This window comes from Elephas maximus, chromosome 4 (genome assembly GCF_024166365.1).
Source record: "Elephas maximus indicus isolate mEleMax1 chromosome 4, mEleMax1 primary haplotype, whole genome shotgun sequence".
NCBI classification, from domain to species: domain Eukaryota; kingdom Metazoa; phylum Chordata; class Mammalia; order Proboscidea; family Elephantidae; genus Elephas; species Elephas maximus.
The window spans coordinates 15053977-15079211 of NC_064822.1; the positions used below are offsets into that span (position 1 = coordinate 15053977).

Here is a 25235-nt window from a genome sequence, read left to right on the forward strand (position 1 = left end):
ATATATATATATATATATATGTGTGTGTGTGTGTGTGTGTGTGTGTGTGTGTGTATGTATGTTTGCGGGGGGGGGTGCTTAGCTATCCATGATGTAACTTCTTTTTAAATGTGACTATAATATTGGTGATTGAATGTAAAAGTGACATATGCCATTTTAGTGGCATGAAATGAACTGGGCTATAAAATCTTTAGTGGATGCGGGGTACTAAGATTTTTAACTATATACCACATTTTTTAACAAAAAGAATAGTTTGTATATTCTAGAACAAAGAAAACAAATCAGTAAACTTAGTTGTTTCAGCAATCCCTGTAAAATTCTGTTGATCTCCCACAATGAAAAGTTGACTTTCACCAATTCTACTTTCAATGGTTCATACTTCAATTTTGATGCTTGTTTCATAATAAATGCTATAATTATAAATGAACAAATGAAAAGATGGCATAAAAGAAAATTTAAAAGATCAGAAAACAAACACTACAAATTACTATATTTTAGTTTTAGTTAGATCTTCCATCTCTAACATGTTATAACTAAATAAATTTCTATTCTTTGCTCTTACAAATTCTTCAATGATTTCATCACAACTAAACTGCAAAACAGCATCTACTTCCCTACATAATAAAGACAATGAATCTACTCTTTCTTGAATCATTGTTGTATGCTGAGGGTTTTTGAGTCTCTTGAGGGTCAAAAATGAGCATTTTGCTGTTTAGTTTGTGATCATTAAAGCTAGGAATATGGGTGAAGCAATTTCAGGATTGGGAAATACCCACTGTATTTTATCTTCTATTATAGAATCATACATGTCTACATGAGTACAATCTGTCTTTCCTGAATCTGTAAACTTAGTTTTCACCTAAGAATGAAACTGTCACACTTCTCCGTAAAGATTTAAGTCATCAGGATAAGCCTGCACTACTTTCTCAGATGCCCTCATGCATTCTTCATCAGGTACGTTCACGTTGCTCAAGAAGGAAAATCTTGTGGGGGCCGTGCTTGGGTCTTTGTTTCCAGCCAACTGCAGTCGCGGTCTCATTTGCAAGAAGGAATGCGTTTTTAGATTCTTGTTCCATTATCAACTACAGGAAACAAAAATCAAGGCGTCACCTCTCAGGGACAAAAGACCTCAAGGTTGGGAGTGGCAGACGACACCCATGGCTGCTTCCCTATGGTCTTGGAGCCACTGTTGGCAGGAGCAGGCGCGCAGGGGCAGGGCGAGGACACCGGGGTGAGCTAGGGCCCAACTGCCTGACCGCTTGGCACTGGGTGGGGAATTGGGGGCACAGAGCCAGGACTCTTCCGATTGTATTTTTAATGGAATCAAATCCACATGGTTTGCATATTTTTTCCTTTAATCTTGGGAGTTTTGTTTCTCTGTCAGAGAACTTGAAACACTACAGAGCCAATAATCATATACGAAGTGTATCCCCTAAATGCTGTACAGTTTTATACACATTCACAATGTACTTTTGCTTCTTTCAAGATAATTTATTTTGCAACACATTACTGCACAGTTGTAAATAACTTATGTACTGTAACACCACTTTCAGTTATGTGTAAAGAAATTAATTAAAACGCATTTAAAAAAAAAAGGAAAATCTATTTGAAAGAACTTCATACACCTTTGCCCTTCTTTTCATGCCAGATTCAAGGGTGTCAATGATGGTGTAGTATGTGGGTACCTGAAATTGATCTCTGGCACTCAATACTTCTGGAGCACTTCCGTTGCTTACTTGTTTCTAACGCTTCTTCGACCGTGAACTGTCTGATAATCGGTATCTGGCAGTATTTGTTTAGTTGTATCTTCAAAGTCTTCTCTTAAATTATGCAAATACCCTCTTACTGAATGGTAGAGGTCTGTGCATGTCTTTAAATTTACTTCTGACTCTTGGAGAGCTTGACTCATCCAGCGAAAATGCCACAATATATTATTCCACATAACCAACATAAATAGGTACTTTCTTGTTTGCATTTTGTTGGTGATGTTTTCAACTTCTCTTTTGGTATCTCCTTTTTGTATCTGGCCTTCAGCAATACTTAAGACATCTAGAATCTGAGTGTATGATTCCAGGATTGCGCTTGTTGCTACAGCGTAAGCTTCCCAGTGCGTATTAGAAAGATATTTTAGCACTCAATCATCGCCTGAATACACTTTCAGAACTGTCCATCAGTGAGCAGAGGTGGCAAAAAGTGTGCAGAACGACTGAACAGTAGAAAAAAAAAAAATCCACTGCTTCTGGCCAACAATCTACCAGGAAGCCACCCAGGGGCTTAGCTGAACAACCTCAATGCCTTCTCGCAAACTCTCCTGTCAGGCTAGTGCCTTTTCTCAGGGGAAAGTGAGGCATAGCAGGGAGGCCTGGCATGTGCCTTGAGCTGAGTCCCTCTACAGGGAAATATAAGGCAAGGGGAATAATGTAAGACAGTCATTTCAATAATATACTTCTATTTAGAGAAAACCATATTTTACTGGGGTAGTGGTTAGGAGCTACCACTGCTAACGAGAAGGTCGACAGTTCAAATCCATCAGGTGCTCCTTGGAAACCATATAGGGCAGTTCTACTCTGTCCTATAAGGTCGCTATGAGTCAGAATTGACTTGATGGCAAAGATGTTTTTTTTTAATTTATTTCTGGATGGTGCAAGTAGTTCAAATGTGCTCAGCTGCTAACCGAAAATTTGGAGGTTCGAGTCCAACCAGAGGCACCTTGGAAGAAAGGTCTGGCGATCTACTTCCAAAAAATAAGCCACTGAAAACCCTATGGAGCATAGTTCTACTCCGACACACATGGGGGCACCATGAGTTGAAGTCAACTGGACAATAAATGGTGTGTGTTTTACTTATAAATATATACAGACATAGGGATAAGATTTGTGATTTACAATTCTGGATTAAAAAAAAAAATCCAAAGAGTTTTAATCAAGATTAAAGTTGTTTACTCATTTAATTAATAATTTGATCTTTAAGTTTAATATATACTTAGGATAGGTATGTATCAGTATGTCTTAGTCACCTAGTGCTGTTATAACAGAAATACTACAAGTGATGGCTTTAACAAAGAGAAATTTATTCTCTCACAGTCTAGTAGACTACAAGTCCAAATTCAGGGCTTCAGCTCCAGGGGAAGCCCTTCTCTGTCAGCTCTGGAAGAAGGTCTGTGTCATCAATCTTCCCTTGGTCTAGGACCTTCTCTGCACAGGAACCTCAGGTCCATAGGACTCACTCTGCTCCTGGCACTGCCTTTTTGGTGGTATGAGGTTCCCTGTCTCTCTGTTCACTTCTCTCTTTTTATCTCTTAAGAGATTGGCTTAAGACACTAATCTTGTAGATCTCATCAATATAACTGCCGCTAACCCATCTCATTACATCATAGTGACAGGATTGACAACACATAAGGAAATCACATCAGATGGCAGTATGGTAGACAATCATTCAATACTGGGAATCATGACCTAGCCAATTTGACAGATATTTTTGAGGGACACAATTCAATTCATCACACAGTATGATAGCCCTCTTTAGGAGATAGGGGAGAATTGTAAAATTGTTTTTTAAAAAGGTAACATGTTGAAAATATTGAGATTGGGTAACTGAAAACGTGACAAAAAATAATCTTTCAGGTAACAATTTCAGTGCAATCGATTGACTAAATTTCTTAAGGTCATCTCAGATCTAATATGCTCTGCTTCAGTGTGTAAATATAATTAATTATAATCTGAGTTGATGCCGTTTATTTGTAATTGTCTGAGTGCTTCTAAATCTCTTGAGAGCTATTTACTTGATTAAACATTTTTAATTTAGAACACTTTTTTTTTTTTAATTTAATGGCAGGAACAAAGGTCAAATTTAGCTCAGTGCTTGCCCTCATAATATGGATTGCAAATCACTGTTCTCTACATTAATGAGGTTTGACTCTACTTTGGGTCGACAAACATTATCACCAGAAGAACTAGACCTCTCTGAATTTAGCTTGGGGAAAAACAAAAAGCAAAGCTATGCAACTCTCAACACTTTTAATTATTTTTTAACGTAAGACACATGCTTGAAAAGTATAAATCTTGATTCTTGTTCAAATAATATATTCTGAGTGACAGATAATTGATGAAATTAAACAAATGTGGTACAATATATTTATGGGATCAATAAAACCCAGAAACATTTTTGTGTAAGGAATACCCATTCAGAGATTTGAGAGAACAAAGATCATTTGGGCTGGCTTGGGCTGTATTTTAAAATATGGTACATTTGAATGTAAAAATGAGTTCAAAGGCAGGGAAGGTGACATATTGTTCTTACGTTGAAAAATATCTCCAGGGCAGGCCTGTGCTGGGTGGCCAAGTCTTCATTAGAAGGGCCACAGCAGCGCCCCAGTAAATAGGCAAAAATCCCAGGCACAGTGTTACATCTCGGAGGTGTCAGGGAAATGTTCTTATGCAGTGAGTGAAATCTCCTGGGCGGGTCATAAATCCTATGCAACAAATTATACACTAACAGGTTCTCAGGGGAATTCAAATAAATCCTCACAACCGCTTAGCGGGTAATCTCCAGATCAGATTCCCATTTTTCTTAAGAGCAAAATAAAATATGGCTTCTTCTACTCTCCTAGTGAAATGCAATATATCAAAGATATGAATTTAGTGGAAATATTGATCTTAAGCCAAAGTGAAACTAAGGGAAAGTTTAATGCTTTCACCACAAAAGAAAGAGGAAGAGGAGTGTGGATAAAATGTGTATGAAAACCCAGAAGCCCAGAGTTTTCTTGATATCATCAAATGAAGGAAAACCTGTAGAAATGACTGCATGGTCATCCTCTTGCCAAGCAAGTCATCATGGAGATTTGCCCTTGCAATTAAAGGACATTAGATACATTGCAAAGGAAGGAAATTTCTTAATGTTGCGAATCATTTTTAAATGAGAAATTTATTGCATTGCAAGTCACACAATCTAATAGAATAGCAGCTTCAACCATTGTCTGTTGGGGGGGAGGGGGGTGATGATTTAGCAGAGGTTTGGAGGACACTCTTATGTGTGGCTACAGTAGTCCAGGATTGAGCAATTTTGTGAATAGATTCATGCATATTGAATCAATGGAAAATTCTTGTTCTGTTTTTGTTTTTTCAATAACAGAAACTTGGGACCAGCACAATAAGGAAAATTGTCTTCTTTGTCCACCTCAGTTTAGCAAAATGAATCAACCCTCCTTGCAACATCTAGTAGCCTCGTGGATTAGAAGTCAGATAATGATAAAAAATAAAGAGCTTTTTAAGAAATTTAGCAATCTAAATTTTTTTTCTTAATAAAAGAGCCTTCATAAGGTCGATTATTATTTAGCTGTTTATACGTTGTCTAGAATTCATGAGTAAGCTAGATTTCTAAGTAAAGCACAGAAGGAAACTAAAAGAAATGCTACACCGTGGTATTCACATCAAGCTTACACAGCAGTGGGATGGCTATCGTTTTGATGTTTAACGTTTGAAGCATGCCGGGTGCCACCGCAATTGCCTGTCCTTTACCTTGCATTGCTAGATATGACTTATTAGACACCAGCAGCCGAAGTCCTAGGTAAACCAAAGTAGCTTTTCTAAATAGGTTATTACTTATTTATTTAGGGGATTTATAAAAATGTGGCCATCACACAGAGCCTCTGGGTGCATGAATAATGTAAAAGGACAAAACATTAAGAAACAGAAACAAACAAAAGCCAGACTTGTAGCTCCATTTCTCTCAAGAGACAGAAACCACTTTTTTGATCAATACATTGAATTACAAAGAGGAATTGCTAAAAAATGCAAACGGATATTTAATAGGACATAAAAGATTTAGTCATCAAACAAATGCTTTATTTCCATCTTGCATGCACAGTGGTTTGGGTTAGTGTCTGGGGGAGTGCAGGCTGCTGTTTGAACAAGTGACAAAGTAGTTGACTTAGAGATTTTGTAATGAAGGGATATCAAATGGGGAAGAGTCAGCTCTTTACCATTTCACAGGAACTGTACGATGATGGTGCACAATGGCATGGACACAGGAAAAGCCTCAAAACAAACTTACCAAAGGATGAAGCCATATGACCTTGAATCTTGAGGCTTTTTTTTTTTTTTTTCTCTTGCCTCGCCCTTCCTTGTCCATTTCCCAGTTTTCTGATAAAGCTTGATTTTGGTACTTTAACCTAACATTCCCGTTCCAGTGACTCCCATGGCTGTGCCAGCACCTCTAGTCTGACAACTTGAATGAGTGTTCTACTACTTTTCCTTTTTCACTTGAATGTGACTCTTCAGTCTTGCTTGGTCTGCATTATCTGTTACCTTGAATTACTCAGGACTTCAGTAAGCATTTCCTTTGGTTCTTTCTCAGAATTTAATTCTCCCACTGAAAAACTAGACTCCTCTGTTGTTTTCCAGGCCTATGAGGTCAGAATAATGATGAGTTTCCCACACCAGAAGAAGGGAAGAAGTAAGAGAGAGAGGGGGAAAAAAAAGACCAATGAATATTGCCTACATTTTTTAGAACAATTGTTAATATTGGGAAGGCATTGAGAATTTGGTAGCCAAGATCAAAAGACAAAGGAGAATAAGTTCAAACCAAAGAAAATTACACAAACAGTGCCTATACTGGGTTTGGCTTGCCATAGCAACCCAGTAAAACTAACATGTGCTTCTGTGAGAGGACTAATATTTAGATATCCTAAACTTGCTGGTGAAATCAGGGTTTGTGGAAGACCCGTTAACAACCTGTGATGCACAGACGACAAAATATTGCTTGCTGAAAGTGAAAATGACTTAAAGCACTTGCTGATAAAGATCAAAGCCTACATCCTTCAGTATGGATTACACCTCAACATAAAGAAAACAAAAATCCTCACAACTGGGCCAATAAACACCATCATGATAAATGGAGAATACACTGATGTTGTCAAGGATTTCATTTTACTTGGCTCCACAATCAACACTTATAGAAACCAGCAGTCAAGAAATCAAATGGCACATTGCATTGGGCAAATCTGCTCTAAAAGACTTCTTTAGAGTGTTAAAAAGCAAAGGTGTTACTTTGAAGACTAAAGTGCACCTGGCCCAAAGATGGTATTTTCAGTCACCTCGTATGCATGTGAAAGCTGGACAATGAATGAGGAAGACTGAAGATGAATCAATGCCTTAGTTATGGTGTTGATGAAGAATATTGAATATACCCTGAAAAACAAACAACTGTCTTGAAGTACAGCTGGAGTACTCCTTGGGAGTGAGAATGGAAAGACTTCATCTCACGTACTTTGGACATGTTATCAGGAGGGACCAGTTCCTGGAGAAGGACATTACAGCAAAAAAGAGGAAGACTCTTGATGAGACAGACTGACACAGTGGCTGCAACAATGGGCTCAAACACAGCAGTGATTATGAGACTGGCTCAGGACCCGGCAGTGTTTTGTTGTGTTGCACATAGGGTCAGTATGAGAACAAACACCTAACAATAACAACAAACTCACTGGGACTCTCAGAGACAGAAACATGGTGTTAGGCCTAAGAAGATATTCTAATTTTAAGGTGATAATTTGGTACCATTTTGCTTTTTACCTCTTTCATAGAAATGACCCAAAAATATAAAAATGTGGAAAAATCTCTAAAGTCAATGGAATATAGAGAAGGCTGTTATCCAAAGCCAGATACTTTAAATATTTCTGAACATAGCAGAAAAATGAGATCAGATCATGAGAAGAACCAGTAACTACCAATGAGTCTGAAAAAACATCCATCATGATGTTTAGTAGGTGGACTTTTCCCAGGGGAACCCTAGAATTTACTGTCTTCCAACCTCAGAGCAGCAGGGACTACAAGCAAAACTGGGAGAAGATGTAGAACTCTGGACCTAGTCTTCATTCAGGACAATCAGACCTAACAGCTAAGTAAACTTGGTAATGAAATGCGACAGGCTTTGTCACGGGTTTTGGAGAATGACAATTAACTTTGAATGTCAACCAATATGGAAGGTGTATCAGTTAGGGTTCTCCACAGAAACAGAACCAATTAAAAAAAAAATTATTTTAAGATTTGACTCCTGAAATAGTGGGTATTGGCAGTTTAAATATGTAGTGCAGTCCAGCAGGATGGAAACTTGGCAGAAGTTGACTGTAGTCTTGAGGCAGAATTTCTTTTCTGAGAAACCTCAGTTTTTGCTCTTCAGGCCTTCAACCGACTGGACGAGGATCACACATATTATCAAGGGTAATCTTTACTTAGAGTCAACTGATTATAGATGTTAACTGTATACACAAAATACCTTCATAGCAACATTTAGATTAGTGTTTGATGAAATAGCCTAGCCAAGTTCATACACAGAATTAACCTTCACAGAGAGAAAAATCTAAAAGACTCTACTACCAAAGGTTTCATTTTCATGTTTATCTTTCCTGGTAATCTCTTTGACTTTCCAAATTGACAATGAGAACCCTCTGCTTCAACAAGTACCTCTAGGATCTCACTGCCAGAAGTTGGAGAAGAATGACGGCCAGGAAGTAGAAAGCCAAGAACACTCTGAAGGTTTTGAAAACTTTATCAGAGCTTGCACTTTGAGTGACTGAAATTCACCTGAGGGATTAATTCAGTGTAGATATAAAATGGGAGCTTTGTTACTGTGGGTTTCTAGTAGGGAAAATACAGTTTGATAAAGGGGAGGTTGAGTGCCCCAGCAATTTGCCTGTTTGCACAAAAATACTAGAGGAAAGGAAAAGAAAAATGAATAGCACAGCAATTAATTCTAAGAATTTAACATGTGTTGTCATTATTATTAGGTGCCATTGAGTTGGTTCTGACTCACAGAGACCCTATGTACAACAGAACGAAAAACTGCCCAGTCCTGTGCCATCCTTACAATCGTTGTCATGCTTAAACCCATTGTTGCAGCCACTGTGTCAATCCATCTCTTCGAGGGTCTTCCTCTTTTTCGCTGACCCTCTACTTTACCAAGCATGGTGAAGCATGATGCCCTTCTCCAGGGATTGATCCCTCCTGACAACATGTCCAAAGTATGCCAGACATAGTCTCACCATTCTTGCTTCTAAGGAGCATCCTGGTTGTACTTCTTCCAAGACAGATTTGTTCATTCTTTTGGCAGTCCATGGCATATTCAATATTCTTTTTCAACACCACAATTCAAAGGCATCACCTCTTCTTTGGTCTTCTTTATTCATCGTCCAGCTTTCACATGTATAGGAGGCGATTGAAAACACCATGGCTTGGGTCAGGCACACCTTAGCCTTCAAAGTGACATCTTTGCTTTTCAACACTTTAAAGAGGTCTTTTGCTGCCGATTTGCACAATGCAAATTATCATGATGTTGCTTATTGGTCCAGTTGTGAAGATTTTTGTGTCCTTTATGTTGAGGTGTGTCTTGGATTGAATTATGTCCCCCCAAAATATGTGTCACCTTGGTTAGGCCATGATTCCCAATAGCGTGTGGTTGTCCTCCAATTTGTGATTGTAATTTTACGGTAAGGAGGATTAGGATGGGATTCTAACACCACCCTTACTCAGGTCATCTCTCTGATCTAAGGTAAAAGGAATTTCCCTGGGGTGTGGCCTGCACCACCTTTTATCTCTCAAGAGATAAAAGGAAAGGGAAACAAGCAGAGAGTTGGGGACCTCATACAACCAAGAAAGAAGCACCAGGAGCAGAGCGCGTCCTTTGGACTTGGGGTCCTTGAGTGAAGAAGCGCCTAGTATGGGGGAACATTGGTGAGAAGGCCGATAGAGAGAGAATGCCTTCCCCTGGACCTGATGCCATGAATTTGGACTTTTAGCCTACTTTACTGTGAGGAAATAAATGTCTCCTTGTTAAATCCATCCACTTGTAGTAATTCTGTTATGGCAGCACTAGATGACTAAGACAAGGTGTAATCCATACTGAAGGCTGTGGTCTTGGATCTTCTTCAGTAAGTGCTTCAAGTCCTCTTTGCTTTCAGCAAGCAAGGTTGTGTCATCTGCATAACATAGGTTGTTAATGAATCTTCCTCCAATCCTGATGCCCCATTCTTCTTCATGTAGTCTAACCTAGCAAAAAACACCTAGTGCCGTCGAGTCGATTCCCGCTCATAGTGACCCTATACGACAGAGTAGAACTGCCTCGTAGAGTTTCCAAGGAGAGCCGTAGCACTTACATGTAGTCCAGCTTCTTGAATTATTTGCTCAGCATACAGATTGCATAGGTATGGTGAAAGGATACAACCCTGACACACACCTTTCCTGACTTTAAACCATGCAGTATCCTCTTGTTCTGTTTGAATGACTGTCTCTTGGTCTATGTACAAAACATGTGTAGATGCCCAATGAATATTTGTTGAATAGCTCAGGAGTGGAGTTTGGGAAAACTCGTACAATGGTGCAAATGTGTATGTGGGGCCTTCTTCCTGTTTCCCCTTGCACTAATGTGCTTGAACCTATGGAATGGGGACAGAGGCTCATGACCAAAATATGTAGAGTGAGTTATAGATCATCTGATTTTGCAATGAATAATTGCCCTGGGACCACTGTAAATGAGAGTATGCACTTCTACCAAGATTATATAACTGACCCAATCAAAGAATTTGCATGCGAGAGCCACTCCAATACTTATACACGTGTGCCACGTCTCCAACAGAATCCTACCTTGGATTTCCATCCCCATAAGCTCTCAAGAGGCTTAATACATGATTTATTAAGCAGCACTGATCAAAAAAGGAGTCTTCAGAAAGGGCTACTTAAGCAGCAGTGGCTGTTGAGATTTTAGGTTTTGCTCCAGGAAAATCTGTTAAGGGGGAAGTCAATTCACGGTGTCTGGAAGAAAAGGAATAGGTTAAACACTGGGATGGGGACCAAATCCTCTAGCAGCCAGTGGATAGTGAACATTCTCTGACGGTGTTTCTACCTTTTCCTAGTAGACACCTGGCTCTCTATTTAGGACATCTTTTTTCCAGAATCTTCTCGGGGAATGATTATTTTTCTCCCACAAACTGGGAAGAAGGAAAATTGTTCTCCTGTCCCTCAGTTGTCACTGAAGGCTACTCTCTCTGTGTCCTTCCAAAAATTTCCATCTTAGAATATCATTCCATCAGATCATATCACCCCTTCAGTGTTTGTCATCCTCTCATTTCTCACCATTTTTTGGTACTGGCTCACTGTAAGTCTTTCTGATACCACTTCTGTTTTAACCTGTATGTAGACCAAGATGCATGCAAAAGATGGACAATAGACCAAAGAAAAACTGACTCCTTTGAATAATGGTGTTGGCAAAGAATATTGAATATATCATGAGCTGCAAAAAGAGAGAACAAACCTGTCTTGGAAAAAGTACAGCCAGAATGCTTCTTAGGAGCAAGGATGGTGAGACTTCATCTCACATAGTTTGGACATATTATCAGGAGAGATCAGTCCCTGGAGAAGGACATCATTCTTGGTAGAGTAGAGGGTCAGTGAAAAAGAAGAGGATCCTCAACAAGATGGGTTGACACAGTGGCTGCAACAATGGGCTCAAGCATAACAACAATTGTGAGAATGGCACAGGACCAGACAGTGCTTTGTTCTGTTGTACATAGGGTCACTATGAGTCAAAATGGGTGCAATTGCACCTGACAACAACAACAACATAGAACAAGAGGCAGTCGTTCAAACAGGGAAGGTGCACATCAAGGTTGTGTCCTTTCACCACACTTATTTAACCTATATGCAGAGCAAATAATACAAGAAGTGGGATTATATGAAGAAGAACATGGCATCAGGATTGGAGGAAGACTCATTAGCAACCTGCAATATGCAGATGACATCACCTTGCCAATAATTTCATTTTACTTGGATCCATAATCAACACCCATGGAAGCCACAGTCAAGAAATTATAGGATGTATTTTTATTGTGTAGGACATATCTACTGTAAAAGACCTCTTTAAAGTGTTGAAAAGGATGTCACTTTGAAGACTAAGTGACCTAAGCCGTGGTAGTTTCAATTGCCTCGTATGCATGGGAAAACTAGACAATGAAAAAAGAGGACTGAAGAACTGATGCCTTTGAATTATGGTGTTGGTGAAAAAACGTAACATACCATGGACTGCCAGAAGAATGATCTAGTCTGTCTTGGAAGAAGTACAGCCAGTATGCTCATTAGAAGCAAGAATGACAAAAACTGTGCATGTACTTTGGGCATGTTATCAGGAGGGATCAGTACTTGGAGAAGGACATCATACTTGGTAAATTACAGGGTCAGCGAAAAAGGGGAAAATCCTCAACATGATGGATTGCCACAGTAGAAGCCACATTGGGCTCAAGCATAGCAAAGATTGTGAGGATGTGGCATGACCAGGCAGCATTTTGTTCTGTTGTACATAGGGTCACTATGTTTTGGAATTGACTCGACGGCACCTAACTACAACATTTTCAGTAAACATGAAAGAGATCTTTTCCAGCATGTTGGCCCCTAAGTTCCTTATTCTCCTACAATTATCTTGTCCGTTATTGTACCTCTGCTGCCCTCTCCCTTGTCATTACCAGGAATTCAGCCCCTTCACAATATGGATCTCTCTGACAATCTCCTATCCCCTCCTATCTTTCCGACTCACAACATTAAGAACCCCCTTCCTCCCCTCCAAAATCCCTGGACTTGTACAAACTCTCCAATCCATTAGATCTGTGGCATTTTTATTTTCCTTTACCTCTTGATGTCCTTTTCCACACTCAATGTTTTATCTCCCCTCTTAAGCTTAAATTCCACGGTCAATCTTTATAATTATTTACTTGTTCCCCTCTTGCCCCGTTCTCTCTTTCTTTTCCATCTACACGCGTGGCATTGCCATCGAGTCGATTCTGACTCATAGTGATCCTGTAGGACAGTAGATTCTGACTCATAGCAATCATGTAGGACAGAGTAGAACTGCACCATAGAGTTTCCAAGGAGCGCCTGGTAGACTCGAAATGTCAGCCTTTTGGCTAGCAGCTGTAACATTTAATCATATGCAACCAGGGCTTCCATCTGAACTACAGAACACAGAAATCTCAATTATCTTAAAGATGGCACATAAATGACACCATTCAATTGCAAAGAAGGGAAGCTAATTCAACGGGTGTCTTAGAGCCTTAGAGCTAATTCTCTCTTGAAGTCAGGCAGAAAAAGGCATAGGTAAAATGATCCATTTTAAAACATAAATCAGGTCATGCCATACTTTACCGAAAATCCTGCAAAGATTTTCTCTTTCATTGAAAGTAATAACGAATTCCTTACAGTGGGTTAAAATCATTGCCTTATCTGCTTCCACACACCTCCAGATCCTTCGATCTTATTTCCCATTACCCTTCCACTCACATTTTTATCTCAGGCCACATCAACCTTCTCATTATTTCTTTAACAAATCAAGCTCACTTCCAACTTGGAAGTTTTGCAATGCTGTTCCCTTTGCTTCAGAAGCTCTTCCTCCAGGTATCCTCAAGGGTCACTTCTTCCTCTTTTTTAAGTCTGGTCGAATCTCATGTTCTCAATGAGGACTATCCTGGCTGTCCTAATTAAGTTGCAACCCTTCCTGCCCTCCTTTCTTGATACTCTTTACTCTGCTCTCTTTTTTCATTTTCTGCAGCACTTACTGACTTAAACATACTGTATGGTATACTTGTTTATGTTTATTTTTTTTTTCCTCCTGCTAGAATGTAGGTTTCATGTGGGCAAGAATCTTTCTCTGTTTGATTCAGTGCTATATCCCAAGCAGCTAGAAGAGTGCCTTACACACAAGAGACATTCAATAAGAACTCTTTCAATGAACGGCTGAATGAAGAGAAAGGCTGTGTTTTTGAAAGAAGATTCCCGTGTGCTACACAAAAGTCACACTGCTAAGTAAAAAAGCATGTGACGTGGTAGCATGTGGCGTGTGATCCCATTTTTTGGGTGTGTATGTGTAAACATACATCTCATATTTAGCATGTTTCATGTAGAAAAATTTTTGCAAGATGTAAATATTCATAATGGTTTTCTCTGATTGGTGGGACATGAGCAGTCTTAGTTCTTTCCTGTATTCATTTAGTTTTGCAGTGAGCATAAAGGCGGTAAAACTTATTTAAAGCTCTTTTAATAAAGGACCTCAATTCAAAGCATTTTTTGACTAGATTAACTTCTGTACTGTGTTTCCTACACTTTGTTGTACGTTAGTCTCCCGAGGGGTAGTTTTCCTGGAAGTATCTGGAGATGTGGATTCTTGGGAGCTATCTTTGAAAAAATTCCCAAGGTAATTTTGATATAGCCCATCACCAAAAACAGCATTCAGAATAAAGTCGTGAGGCAACATCAGTGCACAAATCACATTATTCAACATTAGCCACTTATCTTTAAGCCTTTTACTAGTTACTGGTTGCCATCCAATCAATTTGGACTTATAGTGACCCCATGTGTGTCACAGTAAAATTGTTTTCCATAGGGTTTTCAGTGGCAGGTTTTTTGAAAGCAGATCATGAAGCTGATGGGTGGACTTGAACCCCCAATCTTTTGGTTAGCAGCCAAGCACATAACAGTACGCATCACCCAAGAGATTCCTCCTTTAAGCCTAGCCACAGTGTACTCTTGATCTGGAGCTGATCTCATCTGTAAAATATGCAACAGAAAAAAATCAACAAGACGTCTCTTTCATTAGAGCTCCGGTGGATTTTGTAGTACATCCGAATCGCCTGGAGGCGTTGTGGTGCAGTGGTTAAGAGCTATGACTGTTAACCAAAAGGTCAGCAGTTCAAATCCACCAGCTGCCCCTTGGAAAGCCTACAGGGTTACTATGAGTTGGAATTGACTTGACAGCAATGGGGCACTTAGTACAACTTATCTTGTGTTCTTCTTTACCACTTATGTAAATATAAGCATACTTTGTCTTCAAAATCCTTCACATACTTTTTATTTTGTATTTTTGTAGCCCAAGTATTTAACTATCAATAAATGTGTGATGATGATGAATATTAGAAAGAAAGAAAGAAAAGAAAAGAAAAATTGATCATAGGTCAAACATGGCTTAGAAATGATATACGATTCTGTAACACCTTCTAAGTTAACATCAATTTATTCTTTTGTCTGTTTAAAGTTACTGTAGACTTGAACACATGAAAAAGAAGGGTGTTTGTGTGTGGTCAGGTGACCAGCAGGGATGACAGAAAGAAGAAGGCAGGCAATTCACAGACTAATTTATACGGAGGATTGAGACTGTTCAGCCCAGTGGGTCTTCTGAAATGTGAGAGGCAGAGAGATAAATACGTATATATTTGAGGCTTCAAAGAGGCAGCAGCTGAAGCTAATGACAACATAATGATCAAAGATATCAAGTGTGGCCTGAACAAGCTAACAACTCTCGTCTCTATAGTGGCAATCATTCTCATCACTTTTTATAACCACTGCTAAAAAACTCTGAAATTAATCTTGAAAAATTTTATGGCAAAAAAATTGATTAAAGCAGAAAATTACTTTTTTTCTTTTATTTCCGTTATCTGGTTGAACAAAAAATGTCTTATATATAAATTCCCAAGTCACATCCAAATGGCTCTATCGGTAATTTCTTTACTTCGTTAAGTCCATTATTAGGACCAGTTTTAAACTAAAATGGTAGTTAAAAATACTTAATTCATGGTGAGTTTTTTTTCTTCCTAACGCAATGCCATGTCATATAGTCCTATGCTTGAGTATAACACACCTCTGATTAGAAACTAACATTTGTTTGATTGATCATGATATTTAGCAAATATTACTAAGGATGAGGCAGACCTCATCATCTTATGAACTCCTACAGCACTCACTGTTCATACCATTCACTTGACAATTAATTGTGTACTTTATTGGGACAGCTTGAGTAACATTGTATTAAATAGCTCCTTTTTTAAAAAGCATTCGCGTGCTTATATCTTGCTTCTCCAGGTATATAAGCTTCTTGAAATCATGGCTACTGTTTGGCATCTATTGGTTGGACATATTGTCAGGTTCCTAAATCATAGAAACACAGTAGTATATTCTAGCGAATAATCTCCAAACTCAAATATATCATTCAGTCAATTACCAAACACAGACTTAATGCCATAGGAACATCATTAGTATTTCTTACATGTCCCCTGTATCATCTTACCATTTCTGGGCATTCCAGCCTGATTTTCAGTGGCTAAAACCTGCTTTTTGGTGAAAGCTGCCCTTAAGTTCCCTCATCTTTTTGCTAAAGTAATTCTGAGGTATGTGGTTTACACTATTTCCCAGAGTTTCCCTGTAAGAATATATCCCTTACTAATTGACCTCTCTGCCCTGAGTCACATCCTTATTCTCTTCCTGGTGTTCCTGGACTTTCCAAAAACACTTTGTGTAGTCAGTCTTCATTTCATGGTCTAATTCTGGAACCCAACTAAGACAGTTGGCCTTATAAATGATCCTATGAAGCAAATCCTTGGGATGGGATTCTGGAATTGGGTCACTTACAGGTCAGATGGCACCTTGCTGGTGGGTAAGATTATGATTGTCCATAGTCAGTGTGGTAAAAAAATTACTCTTGTAGAAGAGGATATGGCAGTTTATGCAACTTTCCCAGATATAATGATAAGCTCTGTGGAATTGGTTGTTGTGTAAGTATCGTTAATGCACGGAAGGAAGAAAATAGCGAGTTTAAGTAAACCAGCTAGCAATTTTGGACAAGTGTTAGAGCCAGAAATCCTTTGCGACAGGCTTTAAAAGATACTTGTCTCTGGCAGCTGAAAGACCGATTAAGCTGGAAACTAGACAATAGTAAGTCTACACTAAATTCAGGACCTCCATAAGAATAAGTGGGAGCTGGTGCCTAGGATAGTGTCATTTGAATGAATACTTTAAAACACCTGGGCTCACATATTTTCCTAAATCTGGATCTCAGAAGCAGTTCACCTCCACTAGAGGAAAAGAGCTTCTGTTATTCTGGAGGCCATGCAGAGACCTTTCACAAGATCTTGATCTCTTCCCAATTTGCTCCCCATGCCTTCATGGATCCTAGGTCAGTCCCCTAGACCCTACACCTATGATCAATTCTTAACACGGCTGGACTGACTGCCTCTGGAGGAAAGGCATTATTCACCAAACAAACTTCAGGATCAGGCTAACGTTCGCTGAAAAGATGGATATTATACCTGGGAATGGATCTCAGAGTTCTGGACAGGGAAGGAGGGTAATGTCAAACTAGCTTTGGGATTGTTTATTGTCAGAGGGCCATTTTCCTGTGGCTGGAATTTATGTCTTTTAAACACATCTGGACCTGTTCCTGATGCATTGCTGTGATAGCTCTTCAAAGCTTAGGAAAAAAATGGTGGCCTACAGTAAATGAAGGGGCGATGTCTGACTGCTTGGCAGAATATTGATAAATGGTTAAAAAGACTTAGAGAGGTGGCCAGAGAACCAGGCATATTTCCAGAGGACACTCCCTTCACCAAAGTGATAAGGAGCATGCTAATGAGGAAGAGACTGACATCACTGAGAAGCCCAGGGTGACTGCTTTCTGAGGCCAGGATGGACGTCACAGGGAGGCAGATATGGGTCTGAACTTCCTAGTGCCAATGAGATTGACAATGATTCTGAATAGCAGGGATCAACGGGCAGTACTTAATGATTTGAGTCATGATGGTTGCCATGAGGAAGGATCTTGGAATGCCACAGCAAGTGAGTACAATAATATCAGTATGAACAGTACTGATTCTCCCACATCCTTCCCTGCCAGAAACTTGTGGCTAGAGGGGAATACCCTGATCTTTACAAGTCTTTTAAATACAGGATCTGAGCTGATACTCATACCAGAGGACCCAAAGGGACATCATGACTCACCTGCTAGTAAGAGGTCTTACTAAGGCAAACAACTTGTTCCAGTTTGCTGGAACTGTCTCAGTTTTAGCACAAAAAATTCCTCATTCCAAGAACCCCTCAGTTTTGAGTAAACCAGGATGGTTGGTCACTTTAGGTCTTACAGAGACCAGGTGATAAATGGCATCTTTGCTCAAGTCATTAATCATAATGGATAGTCTTAATAGCCAGCAAGCTAGCAAATCCCTCACATTAATTTCCTGACCAGTGGAGTAAATACCAAAGTAGGAGGAAAGTCCAGTGGACATCCGTGAAACTACACGCACCCCCTCCACCTCCTGGCCAAAATTGTAAATTAGAAGTAATACCACTTCCTGGAGGGAATGGAGGGGTAGTCCCCATCATATCCCATTCAATGTATCAGCCAGACCCTTAGCAAAATCTATGGATCATGGCAGAAGATGGTGGATTACTATAAATGCAAGGCAAATAGTAGCCACACTAACAGTTTCCGTGCCAGATTCAGTATTTCAATTTCACCAAAGTAGCCCCTGAGAAAAATCAACTGGCACATGGTAGATGAGCGTGAACCACTGTAAACTTAACCATGTCATAGCCCAATTGTAGCTGCCGTGCTTGATGTGGGATCTTTACTAGGAGACATCAGCAGAAACTGACATTTGGTGTGCATTTGCTAATCTGATGTGTGCGCACTTTCCAATCCTTACCAAGAAGAAATGTCAAAAACCATTCACATTCATGAGGAACAGACAAGTGTATGTATTTAAAGTCTTAACCCAGGGCTATTTTAATTTTTCTTTTCTCTCTCTCACATGTCCAAAGAGATCTTGATTGTCTCAGGGTATTTTAACAGATCTTTATGCTTGTTCATTCTTTGGACTGGAGGTGCAGGTAAGATACACGCACACCAAAGTTCGGGAGATAAATCCCATAGCGATTCAGAGGACTACACCATCAGTTATGTTTTCAGGAGTCTAGTCATCCGAGGAATGCTGTATTATTTTTCCATTGCTGCATTAAACAATTACCACAAACTTAATGTTTTAATCTATTATTTCTAGTTCTGCAGGTCATAAGGGTGGTACAGGTCTCGCTGGCCTAAAATTCATTGAAACCTGGACCAATGGGCTACTTTCCTTTCTGGAGCTCTAGGGGAGAATATGTTTCCTGCTCATTTGGGTTGTTGGAAGAATTTAGTTCCTTATAGCTTTAAGACTGAGATCCCTATATCCTGGCTGTCAGCTGAGGGCAGTTCCCAACTTATAGAGGCCATCCACATTTCTTGTCTCATGGCCCCCTTTCTCCATCTTCAAAGCCAGCACCAATGGATTGAGTCCCCCTCATACTTCAGGTACCTCCTCCTTCTTCTTCCATTTTGTCCTTCTAGCCAAGATGGAAAAAGGTCTCCACTTTTAAAGACTTATGTGATTAGATTGAGTCCCTAGAGAATTCGGGATAATCTCTCCATCTCAGGGACTACACTCTTAATCACATCTACAAAGTCCCTTTTGCCATGTAAAGTAACACATTTGCTGGCTCTGGGGATGAGGGCATGGCCTCTTTGACAGTCAGTATTCTGTTTACCACAAAGGCCAGGATATCCCCTTCAATGTAAAGGGAACATCATTTCACCTCATATGTCCTAATATCAATAAAGGCGCAATACTTGATAGGTGTGATGGTTAAGGTTGTGTGTCAACTTGGCTGGGCCATGATTCTCGGTGGTTTGGAAGTTATGATGTAGTATGTCAGTTGTATAATGATGTATCACGTCCATGATGAAAGCTGGTATAATGTGATCACCTCCATGATGAAATCTGCTATCAGTAGCCAATCAGTTGAAGGGAAGTTTCCTCAGGGGTGTGGCCTGCATCCAATATATGTGGACTTTCTGGAAAAGCTCACTGGCTTTTCTCCTGCTCTGAGTCCTGCATTTAGCTTGTCAGCATCTGAACTGCAGTTCTTGGTACTTGGGCCAGCAGCCTGCTGTCTTACCTGCCAATCTTGGATTGGTCAGCCTTCCCAGCCATGAGCCAGCAGTCTGCTCTCTGACCTGTGAATCTTGGGGTAGTCAGCCCCTATAGCTATGTGAGTCAGGAGAAGCCTCTGCCTGATGCCTGACTCCTGACCCATGTACTTGGGACTTGCCAGACTTTACAACCATGTGAAGCATTTCTGAGGCATTTCCTTGAGATAAATCTCTTTTTATGAATATACACACTTCACCAGTTTTGCTTCTCTAGAGAACCCAGACTAAGATATTCGGTAGCTATAGTGGTTCTAAGGAAACAAAATTGTAAGAATGGGTTTTCTAATTTGGATTTCAAGACTAGTTAGTCTTGAAGATGCTGATGACTGTTTCCAGTAGTAAAGAGGCACTGCTAATCCATGGCGTGATGTATGCAGTATAAATATGCAAAATATCACCACCAATAGATCAGGTATTGGTGAGAGGTGAGGCTCTGGGTGAATGCATGTTTGATACCTTTCAGCAATTTTGTCAGAATTATAAGCATAAAGAAGCTGGTTGGTTGGTCCTACTTTTGCTAGACAAAGTGGTGAAAGAAAGAGATAAGGTCAAGGTTTCAGATTCACAGCTCAGGCATCACATAAACTACCTCAAAGTTGCCACTTGTACCCTAAAAGAAAGTCTTTTTTACCTGTAGTAACAGAGCCAATATTGCTGAAAACCAAACCCAGAGACTTATCTTAAGAGAGACTTAATCACACTGCCAGTCGACTCTCCAATCTCGAATGGTGTCTAAAGCTAAAGAGAGAGCGTTGATTAGGAAGAAATGGGATCCTGAAACTTGAGATAAGGACATATCAGCAGATAATCAGGAACTTGGAGTCACGGAGCCCCTAAATTTGGTTGAGTTGCTCCTGCCAACAAAACCATTAGTGCTTCCACCCCCATCTGGTGAGATTAACCCAGGTGTGTCTGAAGAACCTTGGTCTGAGATAAAACCTGGGGTAGGTCTGAGTCATCCTCTGGGGAGGAGGCTGGGTCATTGCCCTTGGGCAATGTCTGAGGCAGATACCTTAGAAGACAATGCTGAATGCTCTCAAAAGACATCCCACCACCCATTTTGGCTTCTGGACCTATAACTAGACTTAAGTTCCAGTGAGCCTCTAAAGGTGAAGTACAAAGTGTGACCTAGGAGGAGGTACACTACACTCCCAAAAGAACTTGTTGATTTTTCTAATATGTACAAACAGAAACCTAAGGAATATGTGTGGGAAAGGCTATTAAGGGTGTGGGAAAATGGCGCAAGGAACATAAAGGTGGATAAGTCTGAATTTATTGATATGGACTCACTAAGCACAGATTATCCATTCAATGTTTCAGCTCAAGAGGTTAAGAAAGGATCTAATAGTTTATGTGGTTGGGGATCCGAAGCATGGATTATGTGCTGGCTTCCACTAACTCAAGTTGAAATGCCAGACTTGCCTTGGCATATTGTAAAAGAAGATATCCAAAGGCTTAGGGAAATTGGTGTGTTAGAATGAATTTATCAGGTTAGACCCAAAGACCAGAGAGCACACCTTTTACCTCAAAGTTGGGGAATTACTTTGCAAAGGGAGCCCCAGCGCCCTGGAAGACTGCTGTGATTGCTATTTTATGTAAGCCAGAATTGACAGTGAGAACTGACCTAACTGAATTAAGGTACCTAATTACAATGGGGCTGATTGGAGCCTGTGGTTGTAGGGGCCAAGTGGAGGCACTCAATCAACAAAGACAAGGTAGGCGTGGTTACCATAATGGACAGTGGAGCCAAAGCAGTAATCAGAATAGTATGATTCGTATGGACTTATGGCATTGGCTGCTTAGTCATGGTGTCCGTAGGAGTGGAATAGATAGGAAATATAATAAATAATACTTGATCTGTAAAGCAGAAGAATTGTAGGTCAAGTGAACAGCAGCCTAACTCAAATTGCCAGAATAGAGAGTCAAGGCCCCTCCATCAATTCCCAGAGGTGAGCAAGTTTATAGACCCACAACCCCTTGAATGAAGGGGAAGGACCCCACTACACTGTCAAAAATTTATACTGTTAATCTTTCTCTTAGCCTTCTCCAAGGGTATACATGGCCTTTTACAAGGGTGACTGTTCACTGGGAAATGGAAATAAACACATCTTTCTAGTATTACTGGATACTGGCTCTGAATTAACACTAATTCCAGGAGACCCAAAATGTCACTGTGACCCACCAGTCAGCGGGGGGCATATGCAGGTCTGGTTATTAAGAGAGTCTTAGCTCATGTTCATTTCACAGTAGGTGCAGTGTGTTCCCAAACACATCCTGTAATGATTTCCCCAGTTCCGGAAGGCATAATTGCAAGATATGCTCAGCAACTCACAAAACCTTCACGTTGGATCTCTGACAAATGAAGTAAGGGCTATTATTGTAGGAAAAGCTAAGTGGAAGCCATTAGAACTGCTCCTACCTAGGAAAATAGTAAACCAGAAGCAATACTGCATTTCTGGAGGGATTGCAGAAATTAGCGCCACCATAAAGGGCTTGAAGGACGCAGGGGTGGTGATTCCCAGCACAACCCCATTCAACTCACCTATTTGGCCTGTGTAAAAAACAGATGGAGCTTCAAGAATGACAGTGGATTATCGGAAACTTAACCAGGTGATGACACCAATTGCATCTGCTGTTCCAGAGTGTTCCTCACTGCTTGAGTGAGCTAATACATCTCCTGGTACCTGGTATGGAGCTATAGATCTGGCTAATGCCTTTTTCTCCATACCTGTTTCAAAGTACCACCAGAATCAGTTTGCTTTCAGCAATATACCTTCAGTGTCCTACCTCAGAGGTATACCACCTCTCCTACCCTATGCCATAATTTGGTCCAAAGGGACCTTGATTGCCTTTACCTTCCACAAGATGTCACACTTGTCTATTACATCCATGGCATTATTCTGATTGGACCTAGTAAGGGAGAAGTGTCAATGACTCTGAACTTACGGGTAAAACATTTGTGTACTAGAGAGTGGAAATTAACCTGACAAAAATTCAGGCACCTTCCATCTCAACGAAATTTCTAGGGTCCGGTGGTATGGGGCATGTTGAGATAATCCTTCTGAAGTGAAGGATAAGTTACTGCATCTGGCCTCTCCCACAACTAAAAAAAAGAGACAATGCCTAGTGTGCCTCTTTGGATTTTGGAGGCAACATATGGAGGCAATATTTGTGTGTGCTACTCTGGCCTTTTTACGAAGTGACTCAAAAACCTGTTAGATTTGGGTGGGGCCCAGAACAAGAGAAGGCTCTGCAGCAGGTTCAGCCTGCTGTGTAAGCAGCTCTGCCTCTTGGGCCATATGACCCAGCTGATCCAGTGTGCTTAAAGTGTCAATGGCAGATGGAAATGCCCTTTGGAGTCTTTGGCAGGCCCCTATTGGTAAATCACAGCACAGATCCTTAGGATTTTGGAGCAGAGCCCTGCCATCCTTTGCAGATAACCTCTCTCCTTTTAATAATCAGATTTTGGCTTGTTACTGGGCCTTAGTAGAGACTAAACACTTAACCGTAGGGCACCAAGTTACCATGCAACCTGAGCTGCCCATCCTGAACTAGGTGTGGGATGACCCACAGAGTCATAAATTTGGACGTGGTCAGCAGCACTCCATCATTAAATGGAAGTGGTTTATATGAGATTGGGCCACAGTAGAACCTGAAGGCATAAGTATGTTGCATGAGGAAGTGGTCCAAAAGCCCATGGTCTTCACTCCTGTCACATTACCTTCCATTTCCCAGTACGCACCTATGGCCTCACGGGAAGTTCCTTATGATCAATTGACTGAGGAAGAGAAAACTTGTGCCACGTTTACAGATGTTTCTCCATGCAGGCAACATTCAAAAGTGGACAGCAGCAACATTACAGCCCCTTTCTGGGACCTCTCTGAAGGACAGTGGTGAAGGGCAATCCTCCCGATAGGCAGAACTTGGCACAGTACACTTGGTTGTTTTCTTCGCTTGGAAGGAGAAATGGCCAGATGTGAGATTGTATACTGATTCACTGGCTGTGATCAATGGTTTGCTGGATGGTCAGGGACTTGGAAGGAACATGATTGGAAAATTGTAGACGAGGATTTATAGGGAAGAGGTATGTGGATAGAACTCTCTGAACAGGCCAAAGAAGTGAACATATTTGTGTCTCATATGAATGCCCCCCAAAAGGTCACCTCAGCAGAGGATGAGTTTAACAATCAAGTGGATAGGATGACATGTTCTGTGGAAATCAGTCATCCTCTTTCCCCAGCCACCCCCTTCATTGCCCAATGGGCTCATTAACAAAATGGCCATAGTGACAGGGATGGAGACTATTCATGGGCTCAGCAACATGGACTTCCACTCACCAAGACCAACTTGGCTACAGCCACTGCTGAATGACTAATTTGCCAGCAGCAGAGACCAACACTGGGTTCCCAATATGGCATCATTCCTTAAGGTGATCAGCTAGCAACCTGGTGATAGGTTGTTGAATTTGGACTGCTTCCATCATAGAAAGGGCAGCATTTTTTTCTTTCTGAAATAAACACTTACTCTGGATATGAATTTGCCTTCCCTGCACACAATACTTCTGCCAAAACTACCTTCTGTGGACTTACAGAATGCCTTATCCACCATCGTGGTATCCCACACAGCATTGCCTCAGACCAAGGGACTCACTTCACAGCAAATGAAGTGCAGCAATGGGCCCAAGCTTATGGAATTCACTGGTTATGAATTGTCTGGAAGCAGCTGGCTTGATAGAACAATGGAGTGATCTTCTAAAGACACAGTTACGGCACCAATTATGTGGCAATACCTTGCAGGATTGGGGCAGTGTTCTCCAGGTGGCTGTATATGCTCTAAACCAGTGTTCAATACATGGTGCTGTTTCTCCCATAGCCAAGATTCATGGGTCGAGGAATGAAGGGGCGGAAATGGAAGTGTCACTATTATCCCTAGTGACCCACTCACAAAATTTTTGCTTCCTGTCCATGCAACCCTATGCTCTGTGGATCTAGATGTCTTAGTTTCAAAAGAAGGAATACTCCCACCTAGAGACACATCACTGATTCCATTGTGCTGGAAATTAAGAATGCTACCTGTTCACTTTGGGTTTCTTATGCCTCTGAATCAAAAGGCAAAAAAGGGAGTTAACATAGTGGCTGGTATAATTGATCCTGATTACCAAGAAGGTATCATGTTGATATTACATAATGGAGGTAAAGAAGAGAATGTCTGGAACGCAGGAGATCCTTTAGGGCATCTCTTGATACTACCATGCCCTGTGATTAAAGTCAATGGGAAACTACCTCAACCCAATTTTGCATTACTACTAATGCCCCAGACCCTTCAGGAATGAAGGTTTGGCTCACTCCACCAGGCACAGAACCACGACTAGCTGAAGTGCTTTCTGAGTGCAAAAGGAATATGCAATAAAA

The 25235-nt window shown here is 40.6% G+C and overlaps 1 pseudogene; it reads left to right on the top strand.

Annotated features, from left to right (window-relative positions):
* Positions 1–5482: 5482 nt before the first annotated feature.
* Positions 5483–25235, top strand: part of LOC126074824 (acylglycerol kinase, mitochondrial-like) — a 110855-nt pseudogene continuing 91102 nt past the window's right edge.